At 41.2% G+C, this 15,364-nt stretch overlaps 1 protein-coding gene across 1 annotated transcript in view; it reads left to right on the forward strand.

Annotated features, from left to right (window-relative positions):
• The window catches only part of LOC137617218 (transmembrane protein 177), a 193,386-nt gene that overhangs the window by 175,887 nt on the left and 2,135 nt on the right, over window positions 1-15,364 (forward strand). The gene's annotated exons all lie outside the window — the stretch shown is intronic.

Consider the following 15,364-nt stretch of genomic DNA (forward strand, 5'->3'; position numbering starts at 1 on the left):
CCAACCTCACACATATCCCTCCTCACCATATCCATCCATCTGATACGCTGGCGCCCCACACTTCTCCCCATCACTGGCCTGTTTTTATATCTTTTGACGGGTTCTGCCTCCTCCTTTCTTATTAACATGGCCGTAGTATGGTATCTCAGCCGAGCTTCCGTAGCCTTATCTCTTACATTACATATACCACACATTCTTCTTATGTCTTGACTTTCTCTCCTTTCCAACCGTCCCTCCACTTTTCTCTCATTTGCCCAAGTTTCTGCTGCATATAATATTATGGGCCTAGCAACTGTCAAAAAAAAAAGAGAGAGAGAGAGAGAGAGAGAGAGAGAGAGAGAGAGAGAGAGAGAGAGAGAGAGAGAGAGAGAGAGAGAGAGAGAGAGACTCTCTCTGACTATAAGTAAAAATAAAATGAATAAAAAATTTAAGGAAAAATTAATAAAATACATAATGGAATTGAGAACAAAAATGACAAAATGAAAGAGAGGGATGAGTTGGGAATGAAGGAAAACACAGGCAGTGAAGTGAGGTTTAAACAATGAGGAAGGGTGGGTGTGTGTGGTAGGAGGGATACGTACCACAAGAGTGCTTCTCCAAATGAATTTGTAAATCTTCACTGAATAGGCTTGGGCATCTCCTAGAATTCAAGAGTAAACTGGTTTTAAAATCTGTTTGAACATTGAATTTTTGTATCAAAAATTAGGGGAGGGTGTGAGAAACTCTGTTTCAAAGTACCATACCAGCCAGTTGATTTGGTCTAGGTGGCTGAAATACATAGGTAATTTTACAGCAATTCAGACATATTGTTGTAACTAAAATAAGAAATATTTTGGAGTCAGTATTTGATTTTAGAGTTTGGTATAAAAAGAAATGTTTTAGAATATTTTATGATGTAAATACATAAATGATATAACTAATATAGCTCTCAGTTATGTAATCTCCCTTACTTTTTAATATCTTGAGAATATTTCAAAAATAACAATTCACGAAAAAAATTCTTATTAACGTCATTTATCTGGGAGAGTAGCTTCTCTAGCTCGTGGTAGCACAAGAATGGCCTGTGTTACTACAAGAGTGTTTACATGAAGCACTGCTAAGTAAAGAAATTGAATATAAACTAGTGCAAAATAAATATGCTCAGACTAAATACATGGCAATTATAACTAGATTAACTTTTACATTAGTGGTCAACACTTGAGTGTGTTTACATCATTGGGTATGCCATCTTCCAAGCTTTTTTTCTGTAGTATAGGTTTGCCTGGGTAATAAGGTATATAGATTTTTTTTATAAGATAAAATTCTGTTATCCTTTAGTATCTTTTTTTTTTTGTTTAAATGAACCATACATTGTTTAAGTAGTTTCTTTGAGGAGAGTTGTGAAGGAACTCAAAAGAAGTTCATATTTGTAGTTTATGGGTATTTGCAGTATCTGAGTGGTATTGAATGCTTGGAAAAATTTAGGTTGTTCCCTATGGTTCATATAAGGGAAATGAAGCAATAGCCAAATGAATATGGCAATTTTTAAGTCTCAACGAGGCCAGATGTCAAAACTCTTATAGTAACTAGCTAATTTTGGATAAAGGATTATCAACCTGTATACTGTACTAAACAGTACTGTTTCTACTTCGTGAAACTATGCAATGATTGTTGAGAGATGACTGAGCTATAAGCTTTGGAAGTGTAGTTGTTATGCATATGCAAACCTTTTGTCCTATAAGATAGGGAATATTTTGAGCAGTGCTGGAACTGAAATTGAAATCGTTAACAAGGTTTTTAACAACAGCTGAACGTGGGCAAATATCCCTACCAACTGCCCTCTCAAAGACCTCACTTTTGTCATTGGCCACTATGAGTACAGACGTACTTTTGTGTTCTATCAAAGGCTGTTTATTGATATAATGGGTTTATGGTAATGAAGCAACGCTGGAATTCGCATGCAAGTGGAACCGGCAATAGATCCACACTCCCTCTGTGCTTTTTTTAGGTTCATGATTCTTTGCAAATATCCTTATATGGGGAGTGTAGATCCTGGCCTCTAGTTATGACAAGTGTTCTCTTTGAGGAGGAAGGAAGGCTAAGTCCTCTTCAGTGTCATTTTTGACAATGCCCAAGAGTGTATAGCACCTTGTTCTCTATGTCAAGCTGACCAATTGCTGAAGCTTTTGGATATATATCTCTACCTTGGTCCTGGAGAGTATGCTTAGGAACAGGGAGAACTCAGATTTACATTGGCTAGTTTTTGCAGGGTTTGTGAAGTATGAGGGGATTACTGCACTCAAACATGTGCTTGAAGCTCTTTTTGTAGACTGCCATCAATGAGTTTGATCTAAGGAAGGTGGGTTGATACTGAGGCCTGGATGGCTGGGTTGACTACCTATGATAGCCAGGATGGCTGAAGATGCATTCTCTTTTGGCCAGCTTGGTCCATGGCTCCTAAGGGCCAGGTATGGTCTCATGCTGCATGAGGCCCGGATGGCTATCAACTACCCTCGGCCAGCTGGAGATGCCTGGCTCCACATTTTGATATTGGCCTGGGGCTGGAGGAGCTTGGGTGCCTTCCATCTTTTCTACCTAGACATGGAAGTGTGACTCCTTTCTCTGTTAGAATGCCTTGATATCTGGAATTGAGAAAATAACACTTCTCTAGGACATCAATGGCAGCCAGTGACCACAGGTTAATGACTTAGTTGATACGATCCGTGCTCATAAGCAAGAGGTTGCAATTTACTCTACTCCACCATGATCAACTATCAACAGAGGTAAGAGCAAAAACCTTCAGGGCTTTCCTCTATGGCCAGTTCTTAATTTTTCATTCTGATCACCTTCCTCTGATGTAATTTCAAGACATGAAGATGGTGGACAGCCATCTAGCATAGACATTAGAGGACTCGTCTGAATTTAACCTCATTGTTACTATCCAGGTGATCAGAATGCCACAGCAGACTGGTTATCTCGCTTTCCCTCATTTGCTGACTTACTGACTGCATGACTGTTATTGAATCTGCAACTTCCAACTTGCCTACTGGACTGGTACTGTCTAAGGAGGTCCAAGGTCATCCAGATTCTCTCATAGAATCACCGGAACTAGTCGTGAACTACTGGAATGAAGGGTTAGGTGTTGCACCTGACTTTCTGCTGAAGGGGGCCAAGCTTAGTCCAGCCATTTCTGAAAAACTCCAGTCGACTAGGCTTCAAACTTTTAATTTATTTATTTCCTTTTTTCCTTTCCTCACTGGGCTGTTTTTCTCTGTTGGAGCCCTTGGGCTTATAGCATCCTTCTTTTCCAACTAGTGTTGTAGCTTAGCTAGTAATAATAATAATTATAACCAGACCAAGGCTATTCGCTTTCCAGGTACTGTTCCATCTTTGCAGTTGCTATTGGCAGGTTCTAAGCTATTGAACCTGGAAATCTGGGTCCATTTTGGTCCTACTTGTTTGGTAGTTTATTGTGACCTATCTGTGACTGAGCCTCAGTGTGTGCATGTTCACTGTCTTGCTGGAGTACACTTTAACCCTCTGCTATAGCTCCATAATGGCATTCCTTCAACTGATATGATTCTGGGACATAAGATGAAAGTGAAAACTTGTCCCCATGATGCAGAGAACTTGGCCACTGATGATTCTGAGGTACATGAGGATTATCCTGTAATCCAGTACGTGACTGAAAAAACACCTTGTAAGTCCATTTGTAAGCATCTCTCTCAACATTTGCAGTAGGTCTGGTAACATTACAGGACACTGTATCTTATTGATACAGGGGCACAGATTTGTTTTGTCAGTGAGATTGTACTGAGCTTGGATGGAGTACCAGGTACTGCCCGGAGAACAGTTAGAGGGATTGACTAGTACCTGCATCAGTACAGTATTCTAGGGTACGTCCTGTTAAAGGTAGTGTCGTTTTGGTGGAAACTCCCACCTTGATAGCTATCAGACATATTAACTTTTGTTTTGTCTTTGGGAAAAATCTGCTAGATGCTGCCTACCTGATCCTGGATTCACCCTGAGAACAGATATTATATGACAGCACTGGTGTTTTTCAGTCATCTCCTAAAGTACTCTGTCTCTGCGCTGCCTTCCGAGACCACTGTCATGAAGGTGACTGACCCTGAACCTGACCATGGAGTGTATTCTAGGAATGCTCTTCTGCCCTTTAGTCAGATAGTTATGATCCTGGGAGATCTTCGACAAATTCAATCTTTCGTTTAGATGATCTACTCCGGAGTTCTAGTATCTCGAGTTCCACGTTCCTATTAGCCATATAGATGTTGGTCTGACCTGGAGATGCACCAGGGTCTGTGAATAAAATGGAACCAAGGTGGCTTTGTAGTCCCTGTAGTAACCTTCAATGTCTTAATAGGCCTGGTTACAGAGGCTCATACAAAATGATCACTGGGGAATAGGAAAAATGACTGCAATGCTCTGTCGACTTGTTTGACATGAATCCTTGATTAGTGTAATCACTAATAAGGATATGTTTTTAACTTGTTGGGAATGTCAAACTTTTAAAAAATATAAGCACTTTCTTTGTAATTTGCATAGTTTACTCTTTTGTTAACCTGACCCAGACTCCTCAATGCTTATATAGTGTAATGTTAGTGTAAAAAAGCTTTTCTTAATCTTACAGTTGTTTTTTAGGTCAAGTAAATATGATCGATCAGAAAGAATTCTCCTGAGGTTCATGTATTTGGTGGGTCCTCTTGCCAAGAACAAAAACAAGAGTTGGTGTCCAGTATCTTGAAGTATTGTAATTTCTGGGGCCATTTAGGGGTGTTAGCAAGATTGAGGTCGTAACTCAATAGTAAGTTTGCGTGCTGTACTCAGCCTCAGCCCGCTAATCACTACACCTTGGATATTTTTCTTTCTTTGTTCAATTTAGTATAGACAAATGATTGCAGGATAAAATAAATTTTTCCACAGCACCACCAAGAAGCCTGCAGACAAGGAAGAGTATAGGAAGTACTTAGGCCCAGGGGACCCTTTACTGTGTTTTTTCTTTTCTTTTTTTCCCTAGGAGACCCTTTATTGTGTTTTTTTTTTGGGGGGGGGGCGCTATTCATCTCTTGGTAACCCTGCTAGATGGCCATAGGAGCAGTCTCTATTTTATCTTGATTCTTTTATTTTTTTTTTTTTTACATACAAAGCTTATTAAAGATTGAGAGTACAGTGGAACCTCTACATACGATTGTCTTTACATACAAATTTTCCAACATCCGAAGTAAAATTCGATCAAATTTGCGTCTTGACACCCGAAGTCTTGCTCCAACATACGACGTAGATCATACGCGTACGCGTAGAATTTTCTCGAAGCGTCGATCGTAGTTTCTTGTTTACGCCGGTAGACGGCAGCATATCGGAGGGACGCCAATCGAGCGTCGCCTTGATCAGTCCTCTCATCTCGTGCACATCGTCTCTATTCGCTCCGTTATGAACAGTGTTTTTTATCTTCCTTTTCTCATGTTTCATTTTTTATTTTACGTATGATCATGGGTCCTAAAAAGCTTAGTTTCGGTTCAGGAAGTAGTAGTGGTGAGAAAAGGAAGAAGTCAATGCTTTCATTAGAACTAAAACAAGAAATAATAGAAAAACATGAGCGAGGTGTGCGTGTTAGCGATCTGGCTAAACAATATGGCTGGAATATGTCTACGATCTCGACGATCATAAAACAGAAGGCAGCCATTAAAGCAGTCAAACCATCGAAGGGGATCACCATTATTTCTAAACGTCGTAGCCCTACTCTGGAAGAGATGGAACGCCTTTTGTTGATCTGGATAAAGGACAAGGAGAATGTTGGCGATACGATCACTGAAACATTCATTTATGAGAAGGCCAGTGCTAGCTATTGTGACTTGAAGGCGGCGGGCTCTGGGGGTGACGCGGGGGAGAGTTCAACCGATCCTATGACGGAGGAATTCAAGGCCTCTCGAGGTTGGTTTGAGAAATTTAAGAAACGGACCGGGATTCATTCAGTTGTTCGGCATGGAGAGGCTTCAAGCTCGGACACCAAGGCTGCTAATGATTTTGTTAAAAAGTTCGTAAAGATCGTGGAGGAGGAACGCTACGTAGAGCAGCAGGTTTTCAACTGTGATGAAACCAGTCTGTTTTGGAAAAAGATGCCTAATCGAACATACATTACCGCCGAAGAGAAGAAAATGCGTGGACATAAGCCTATGAAGAATCGGTTGACTCTTGCGCTTTGTGCCAACGCCAGCGGGGACTGCAAAATAAAGCCGTTATTAGTTTACCATTCCGAAAACCCTAGGGCATTTAAAGCACATAGAATTAATAAAGACCTGCATGTTCTATGGCGTTCTAATTCTAAAGCTTGGGTCACTAGGCATATCTTTGTGGAATGGGTAAACGTAGTTTTTGGCCCTGCTGTCAAGAACTACCTTCAGGAGAGGAATTTGCCTTTGAAGTGCTTGCTTTGTTTGGATAATGCACCCGCTCACCCCCCAGGACTCGAAGATGGTATCATCGACGAATACAAATTCATCAAAGTGTTGTATCTTCCACCGAATACCACCCCTATCCTCCAGCCCATGGACCAGCAAGTCATCTCTAATTTTAAGAAGCTCTACTCCTTATTTAAGCAGTGCTTTGATGTCACGCAAAGCACCAACTTAACTTTGCGTGAATTTTGGAGGAGCCACTTTAATATCGTGCACTGCTTAAAGATCACAGATCAGGCTTGGGAGGGAGTAACTCGTCGGACACTGAATTCAGCTTGGAAGAAGCTTTGGCCTGATGCTGTTGCTCCCAGAGATTTCGAAGGTTTTGGCCCCGAGCCTGGACCCGTGCTTGCCGTCGAGGAAGACGTCGAAGAGATTGTATCACTTGGCAAGTCCATGGGTCTGGAGGTCGATGAAGATGACATCACCGAACTCGTCGATGAGCATCATGAAGAGCTCACCACCGAGGAACTCAAGGAGCTGCAAGCCATGCAGCATGATGAGTTCCAAGCGCAGTTGAGTGAGTCGGAGGAGATCGAGGAGGTAGGTCACATCTTAGGTTCGGCTGAAATAAAACAGATGTTGGCATATCATCAATACGTGGTTGATTTCATCGATAAGCATCACCCACAGAAACTTCAGGTTTGCCGTGTAGTTGTGCAGTTCGATGATGTTTGTTTAACACACTTTAGAAAAATTCTTAAAAGCCGTACCAAGCAACGTTCTCTCGATAGTTTCTTTAAAAATCTACGAAATGGTCTAGTGATCATGATGAAGAGAAAGAAAGTGAAGCAAAGAAAAGTAAGACCGAATCGAGTGAAAGTGATGCAAATTAAAAATAGAAAAGAAAAAAAAAAAAAAAATATGAAATATGAAAATGAAAAAAAAAAAATAAGCTAAGTTATGTTAAAGTTCACGTAGTGTAAGTTAGAGTAAGTTATGGTACGTTATCGCAGTCGCCGTCTCTACCTCCTCGCTGATCTTCCGTCTTCTCCTGCGTAGCAATTCCTACACCTGCGCTGGCCTGTCTCTAAGGTAAAGTGTTAATAAAAAACCCTTTTTTATTTATTATTTCTTTATTATTATTCTTTTGTAGATATTTCTGTATTATTCAATTGTATTAATGTTATGTGTAATTATGTGTAGCAATTTATTAAGGAGTTATCATGGGTTTTTAGGCTGAGGAACTAATTAAACAAATTACAGTGTATTCTTATGGGAATATTTGCTCCAACATACGATCGTTTTAACATACGAAGCAGCTTACAGAACGAATTAAGATCGTATGTAGAGGTATCACTGTACTATTGTTAGACTGTATTATCTGTTACTTTAGAAAAAGGGTTATATGATATTCAGTATTTTAAATAGTAGAAGTGTTACTGTATGCAACCAGTTAAGTTCTACATTGCAGTTCCTCATGTCATACTCTGGTTATATTGCAATCACAGAATGGTTCCACTTGAAACATGCACTGCTAAGCTAACAATTTTTTTATTCATGTGAATATGCAAGCCTTTTGTCCTTTAAAAGAGGGAATGTCTTCACTGGAGCTGGAATGGCTGTTAAAATAATTGATGAGGTAGTTGACATATGGCAAGTGTTAGTGAGTAATCCCAACCACTCCTGCAAAAGACTCATCATTTGTGTTCTTTGGGCAGCTACTTTTTAATTTGAATGGTTTGTTTTGCTTCGTGGTAATGAAACGAAGCAGGAATTTGCATGCAGGTGAAAGGATGGTCACTGCATCTGTTTATGGCTAAACTGGCTATAGATCCGTGCGTTTTGTCCTTTTATAAGGGCATAGTTGTTTGCAATCATCCCTGTTTGCCGAGTGTAGATTGTGGTCTCCCTTGAAAGGGCAGGCTTATTCTTTGAGGAGGAAGGAAGGCTAAGTGTTTTCAGGTGTCATTCTTTTCAAGGGCAAAGACTATGAAAATATATAGTATGCTTATTCTAAAGAGGCTGGAGAGAAAGGTTGATGAAAAGCTGAGAGATAAACAAGCCAGATTTTGAAAAGGTACAAGTTGCACAGACCAAATTTTAATTTTGAGACATGTACAGTAGTGCGTCGAATATAGAAATCCACTTTTGATTCCATTTGTGGATTATAAAAAACCTTTGAAAGTGTGCATCGGCTAATTTTGTGGAGAGTCCGACGTTATTATGGAATTTCTCTTAAATATGTGAATTTGATTGAGTCTGTTCATGTGCATAGCAAGTGCAAAGTTAATGTTAATGGAGTCTTCTCAAATGAATTTCCTGTGAGCAGTGGAGTACTCCCAAGGGAATGTGTTCTCACCTATGTTATTTATCCTCCTCATGGATTTTGTAAAGCACAGAACAGTTTGAGATGGTGGAGAAAGATTAGACTGGATTGGTGATAGGAGATTAGTAGACCTAGAGTATGCTGATAATGCTGTCCTTGTTAGCCGAACGCTACAGGATTTGCAGTGCTTGTGTACCAGAATGCATGAAATATCACACGAGGTTGGCCTGAAGATAAATAGAAGAAAGACAGAGATGATGAGAATGGAGTATGCAATGGAAAATTAAATAACCTTAGAAGGAGAAAGGACTAATGAGGTAGAATCATTTAAGTGTATAGGAACTCTGATCTCTAATACAGGGTCTTTAGAATCAGAGTTTAGTAAAAGACTGTAAAAAGCAAATCAGACAATTGCTAGGTTAAGTTAAATTTGGAAATTAAATTGCCTGAAATTACATATAAAATTCGGACTATATATCAGTTTAGTGAGATCAGTTTTACTCTATGAACATGAGTCATGGTATGGCAAAGAAACAATCTCCAATAGATTTGAGAACAAAGCCCTCAGAAGGATATTGGGTGTTAAATGGCAGGACAGGATTAGAAAGGAAATAAGAGAGATTACTTGAATGCCATATGCGGATGAGATGATGATGAATGGGAGATGGAGATGGTTTGGGCATGCTTTTTGCACTCATCAAAAGAGATAAGTTCACCAAACGTTTAGCTTGGCTCCTCAAGGCACTAGAAGAGTTGGAATACCCAGGCCTACATGGCTGAGACTATGAAGCGCTAAGTAGATGATGAATGGCGGAGTATTGAATTAAAAGCTCAAGATAGAGACGACTTGTGAAATCTAACCGAGACCCATTACGTCAATAGGTGTAGGAGATGATACGGTACTTGGTACCTCTTCTGCCTCTGCTTTGATTGTTGCCAGAAGTATTTCTTTCCCCGATGCCAACCAGCTAGTCCATAATTCTCCCCTGATTATGTTGCTGGTTCTGCTATCGGTTTAGAATAGTTGTATTCGTGGGAGGAAATAGATCTCCCAAGCAGCCTGCTGAGACTTCATTCCCTTGGTACTGTCGATTCCCTTGACTTGAAGGTGGGGGACCATGGGCCCGCACTTACAGAAGTAGAGAACCCAGAGTCAGTGTATTCTTTTGTGGACCTCAGTTACTGATAGGGTCTTTGTGCCCCCTTAAGGATTGAGACCTCTGGAACTGCATTGTCAGGTCTAGCTAGTTGACCGTGAATTGAGTTAAAGATTAGATCTGTGGATCTGAGAACCCTCTCACTTCCAGTTGGTCTAACAAGCGCCCCCTACCCCCTAATTTTCAAGGCAGCAAAGATTCTATGTGCAAGATTATTCTGTGTTGGTGCCTCTTCAGGTTAACCTGTCCGTGTGCAGTGATGAGTATTCTTCTTTTAGAGACTCGTTTAGATTTCAAGTCCTTAGCTTCTGAGTTGGTGATATGGTGACTTCTGCCATATATATCCTCCAAGCAATCTCATCGCTTTGCCGGTGGTCAGACTCCATGATGTACAGTACTTCACGAAGAAGTTCAGGAGACTAATGCTGTGTGACGGAAAGGCAGTGACCATTTCGACACACCAAGCAGTGAACTAGCGGGGCAAATGGATTTTGAAAATGAGTGGTGCTCTGGTGTCCTGATTTTCAAAACAAGTTGGTCTAGAGGTAACAGTATTCCTTCAGTGTCACTCTTGCCAAGGAGTCACATGCAGTCAACTGGGGAGAAGTGCAGAACTACTTATCAGGACTCTCTGATTTACCATACAGCCTCCATCAAGAACTCTGGCTCTTCGAGGATGTCTGCGGACAAATCTTTGGGTGTGATCGTGCCTGCAGGATTGTTGGGGAAGGTCATACCAACCTTTTTTAGACCCTGATCAGGACCCAATGCAACTTCTTCCACTGTCATTTTGAGCACCCCCCCCCCCCAACCTGACAACTTCAGTAAGGGAGATATAGGGGGACACTATGATAGAGTTCCCCCTACCTTTTGGCTGCAATTACTGGTGCTTCTCGACTTACGAACCTGATCTGGTCTTAAATTGGCCTGTTAAATTACTGAAAGTCTATTATGCTGTGTCATGATACTGTAATCACCTTAATTATATTCTATGAGCATTTTCTTATTTTAAAGTATCGCAACGGACTTACCTCGTCCCCTACCTTGGGTAGGGGAAGCAGGAAGGGAGCTCGATCCGACGAGGCGCCTGGGGAAACCAAAGAAGACACGTTGGCCTTCTTGGGAGACTTTCTTCTTTTTGGTGCGGTAGAGCACCCACTGGATCTCACTCCAGGACTCGTACTCCGGACACGTGGAGGTAGGGGAACACGCTTTGCCCCTACACGTCGAACACAAAGAGTGAGTATCCACTTCGGGCTTAGAAAGGAAAGCCCCACAAGATTTCCCGGCCACAGGCCCAGGGCAGCGACGAGGCTGCTCCATAACACAACACTAAGTCACCAAGAGACACAGGGATACAAAGGAAAGGGTAAGGAAATGAACACGTGGGTAGCGCGTGGTAGACACAAAGGGTCGGGGGACACAGGGGGTCACACAGGGTAAGAGAGAGCGCGGCGAGATGATGATCACGTCGCGACTAGAAACTTACTGAAGAGACGACCTGAGCTTGCACGCTCTCCGACCCTGGGTCGCCTCAGGGCGCGTTTCACTCCGCCTGAGGTTAGCCCCATAGAAAACAGGAATAGGGTAAACTACACAAAAAGCTGGTCGGTTAGGATAGAGTTACCAGTAACTCCTAAGAAGGTAGTTCTAGGTAAGTATGTTAGGAAAAATACAAATTACTTAAAAATTTGTGATTTCAGATGTTTACAGAGTCTTGATACAGCATAATAGACTTACAGTAATTTAAAAGGCCAATTTAAGACCAGATCGGCTTCGTAACTAGAAGTACAAGTATGTAATTGCAGCCTAAGAATAGGGGAACTCTCTAGATAAGTGTTCCCCTATACATTATTTTCAAAATCATATTAATTTTGAAATCTTTAGTTTTCATTAGACATTATTGTATTTTTAAATTGTATTTTACAGTATTTTGAAATATGAAATTTTAAAATAATTTGTATTTTTCCTAGGTATACAAACCTGAGTCCTTTACTATAAAAGTTAGAAATGCAGCAAAATCTAGAACATGGCATTTAAAATCTTATTTGAGGTGTAAACATATCAGCTGGTAGTTCTCTGCCTACATGATAATACAATCATCCTTTACTATTAGGAGACTCGTCCATAGGAGGGAGGAAGCCCCATTCCAACTGGCTGGAAATTTACCCGGGAGTCCAAGATTCTTACTGTTAGGCCGAAGACTCTTGGTTCCTTACACCTTGTAAGCCAACTTTTAAAAGGGCTGGAACATGGCCTGTGTTTCATATTACTTGTTTAGGCAAAAACCTTTGTGGTGCAACCTGGCAAACATGATAAGGCTATAATAGGGATCGATGGGTTTGCTTGGATATGGCACACTTCCCCTCAAAAAGAGTGAGGGGAAAAGACCCCCTGAATGGCAATCATAAGGTAGCTGAGAGCTAGGTGGTCTTAATTCCACTTCAGGACGAGTCCACCTGGCAAAGCTTCCAAAGCTGTACCCCAAGAGAGGGGAGAATTGAAAGGAAATGAAAAAGTCCAGTCATTCATCATTTTCAATACAGGCTTATTTGAAACCTCCACCCTTGACCCGAAGCTACTTGTCCTGTAAGGGATCTGGGGTAGTTAAACTTCTTGCTGAGCAGCTACAGCAGGTTTGAGAACAAAGGTTTTCATGGACCTGTGGGTCACATCCCGCAGGTACTTACTTTACTTTACTTTAAGGGCTGCTTATTGGGTCCTGTGCAGCAGGGGAACTACTCTCTACAGGACCTCCACAGTCGTTTTATCATGTTCATTCGAGATCATTCAGCAGTTCGCATCGTGTATTGCTTGCTTACTGTTGAATTGTCACTGTCGAAGCACTCGCAGAATAAGAAAGTCTTCAATACTTGGTGGGTTATTGTACATATTTTAGATTCGATTCTCGCTTTAATCGGCAGCCAATGTAAATCAATTAGTATAGGAGTGATCCTTTCTCTAGGTGTGATACCTTTTATATCAGTCTTGCTCCTCTGTTTATAATGTTTTGTAATTTCTTAAGTTGTATTTTTGGTAAATTGTAGTAGATGGAGTTACAGTAGTCAATCCTGGTAATACAGTTTATCACAAGTTTCTTTACAGATTATTCATCCAGGTACTTTTTTTTTTTTTTTTTTTATAAAAGCAATGTTTCCGAGATTATAACCAGCAGTATTTACTACATTATTTATTTGGGCATTGAGAGAAAAGTTACAGTGAAGAGATATGCCTAGGTCACGAACTTTACTAGATATCGGGACCAAGCCGTTATTTATGTTAATTTGAATATCACCCGAGTTTCTTGCGCTGTTTTTCTTTCCCACCACCATAAACTCATTTTTATTTTCATTTAATTTTAGTTGTTTAAATGTCATCCATTCCCTAACACTATCAAGGATTCGGTTTAGAGTTTCAGTAGTGTTGTCTATATCATTTATGAAGAAGTAAAATTGTGTATTTACCACAAATAGTTTGAACTTCACACCATGCCTTTGTAGTATATTGCAGTTGGTAGGTTCCCAGATAACAGTAACCTTTGGAAACATGGCAGTTCGCATGTTTCCTGCAGGTCTTGTGGCTGCAAGGCAACTTGACCCGCCTGGTGCAGGTTACTGTCGCACACTCCATGTCGTCAGCAACCTGTAAAGATAGAAAATTTTCAATGAGTACTTTATCTACACCAAAAATGTTTATATCTTCACACTGATAAACATTTATTAAAATTTTTTTCAAATATGTTCAAAAATTATTCTAACTACTACTAGCTACGGCTAAAGCTACACTAAAATGGAAGCTCATGCCAAATAGCTCAGAATTCTATATGAATTCCTAAAGTGTGGTAGAATAGGTAAAGAAAATATTCATACCAATAGAACACGGTTTCCCCTAAATTCGGTCGATCAGACAACCTAAGCTGGCAAAGTCAGATACCATTCTACCTGAGGCGGCAGCTATTTCTAGCAACCATGGATCTACGGACCAACCTTTCTTTACCCAGTAGGTATGTCGACACAACGCGGCAATGGCATTGCTAAGTCGACAACTAGTGGATGATCCCATAGGTAACAGGTCCAAAGGGTAAGAGGAAAGGTACAGACCAGTAGTAGGCAGCTGGGAGAGAAGTATGCCACTTGCCTAGTTGTTAACATTAGGATAAGGAAAATGGGTTTTGCCCATCTAAAATAATGAGAGCCGTTTAAAATGGCCAGGATGCCACGAATTCGCAAATTCGATGAAAATCCTGACAACTAGAAGGTATCCAATCGATCAGTTTTAAAGGATAATGTTCCTCAGATATGGAGGGAAAGTATAGATGCAGCCCACCAGCTTAAGGCGGCAAGGGGAATTCTCTCTTCTATATGAAGGAGGGAGAGACCCCTAGCCTACTCACATCCAGAATTAGTAGTACTCAAGCCGGCAGGACTGGAAAGTATGGCCAAATGGTAACCACTTAAACCAGGGAGATTCCCACTGAGCAGAGGAGCCTAGACTCCACGGCGAGAGAGATATAGCCTAAAAGGAGGAAGCTGATACCAGAAACAATAGATATAGCCTAAGAGGAGGAAGCTGATACCAGAAACAATGTGGCTGCTAAGGTGGCAAGGGAGAACCCCTAGGGGTTCTAGTCCCATTGACTAATTAGGATTAGGCTAACAGAAGCTCCCAGGCTGGTAGCCTACCTATATAGCAATTGAGGTATGCTCTATTACCAGGGAATGCAGACTAGGTAAAGGAACTGTAGTTCCACGGTCAGGAAAAAAAATGCAGCCTAACTAGGAATGGAAAGGAGCAGCAGGCCTACCCAGAGGCAGCAGAGATAACTAACCTTGGATAAGATTATTCACTTGCCTACCCGAAGCTAGACTAATAGTCTCTCAACCTGTCCCGTCCGTCTATACTGTACAGTGACTGAGGATTCCTCAGATGCCATGGAAAACCGGTCTAGGCAAAGAAGCCGAGTTCCACAGCAAGAAAACCAAGCCTAACATGGGATGTGGGTAAGGGGGAAAAGGAAGGGAGCCTTAGAAAATACTAAGTGACAGGACAGGAAGGCCTAACTGTAGTATTAGAACAATCTAATGTCATTCCGAGGAATCTACAGCTAGTAGGCCCAGAGAACGATTTCTCCCAACCGGCTGCCACTTAGCCACAGAATAAGTATAATAGCCTAGAAGAAGAGTAATGCGACAGGAAAGGAAGTACTGTCTGTCAATATTAGAACAGATTTATTATCGGTCCAAGGGATCAACAGAGCGTAGACACTGGGAACAAGTTTCCTCAACCAGTGCTGCCTATCCAAAAACTAAGACCAAGTAGATAAGTTGGGATACTGTTGACCTAGGCCGGGTGTAACCCACTATCTACAACTCCCAGGGAGTCCCTTCAAGGCGGCAGTTCCCAGCTATGACGTATCAGTAGACAGGGAGGTATACCGGCCTCGCGAGAACCATAAGGTTACGTGGTAAGAAGTGAAGGTGGGATTG

Source organism: Palaemon carinicauda, chromosome 23, assembly GCF_036898095.1.
Source record: "Palaemon carinicauda isolate YSFRI2023 chromosome 23, ASM3689809v2, whole genome shotgun sequence".
In the NCBI taxonomy this organism is placed as follows: Eukaryota; Metazoa; Arthropoda; class Malacostraca; order Decapoda; family Palaemonidae; genus Palaemon; species Palaemon carinicauda.